This window comes from Marmota marmota, unplaced genomic scaffold (assembly GCF_001458135.2).
Source record: "Marmota marmota marmota unplaced genomic scaffold, marMar, whole genome shotgun sequence".
NCBI classification, from domain to species: Eukaryota; Metazoa; Chordata; class Mammalia; order Rodentia; family Sciuridae; genus Marmota; species Marmota marmota.
The window spans coordinates 2,703,866-2,704,943 of record NW_026000316.1 but is presented as its reverse complement, the minus strand read 5'-3'; the positions used below and the strand labels follow the sequence as shown (position 1 = coordinate 2,704,943).

Below are 1,078 nucleotides of genomic sequence, written 5' to 3'. Positions count from 1 at the left end.
CTAAAGCCATCTGGAAAACTGACCCAAGGAATGAAGAGAATTAAAATTTGCATTGGGATGACCAACTGCATATTTTATTAAATCACTTTGAATTAAAAAAAAATAAGAAATGTGTCATTGTGTTTTATTGTAAACAAATCAAAAGACTAAAGAGTCCTACCCAATTTAGAAACACAAAGTGGATGCTCAGCAACTAGAAGTCACTCCAGTTGTGGGGTTTTAGAAAGTTAGTCCTTGAAGTAAACGCACCCACTCTGGCAGCAGATACAAAGAAATGGTGCTCTGGAGAGAAGATAAGGGCATTCTATGGTCAGCCAGTGGATATATGAGAGTCTCAGCTGAAGATGGGATCTTTAATCTCATAGTTTACCTTTCACTGCTCATGCCTCTGTCTTCATAAATGGTAATTTCAAAAACTCAAAGTCCTTTCTCAGTAGGGTGTGTCAGGAGGAGGTGTTGGGTAGCATATATCATCTCATTCTGGTATTGAATATATTTGGAGCCTTTTTTCCAAATATTCTCATGAGTTTCCATGCATAAGAAGATGGTGTATCTTGTTAAACAAGCCAAACAACCTTCAAGACATGACTGGCCGCCAAGCTTCTCTGCTTCTGGATAAAGATTATTTAGAGTTCCAACTCTCTCTTTAAAATGCTGCCTATCCATCCAGTTCTCCAATTACATGGGGAACTTGATCTGGAATTGGCAGCGTGTGCCACTGCTATAGTCGTCTTGAATCAACACCTTCCTGGACATCTGCAAGGACAGGACTGGCCACGCCATGCTGTGGAGTGGGCCTTCAGCTGTCATGCCTGCTCAGGCCCCATGCCCCTCACATAATGGCTACCCTGGGGAAACACCAACCCATTTATTTATTTATTTATTTATTTATTTATTTATTTATATTTAATTTTGTGTTGAGGATGGAACCCAGTGCCTCAAAAATACTAGGCAAGCACTCTACTACTGAGCCACAACCCCGACCCCCATTTAAAGGTTTTTCAAATTGGGTTGTTTCACTTCTTTCTTTATGTTCATAAGAGCTTATTTTTTTTCAGTTTTAAAAATATTTTAAAAT

General features: G+C 39.1%; 1 pseudogene; it reads right to left on the bottom strand.

The window, feature by feature from the left end:
• Positions 1 to 366: 366 nt before the first annotated feature.
• Positions 367 to 810, bottom strand: LOC107156230 (annotated as a pseudogene).
• Positions 811 to 1,078: the final 268 nt, after the last annotated feature.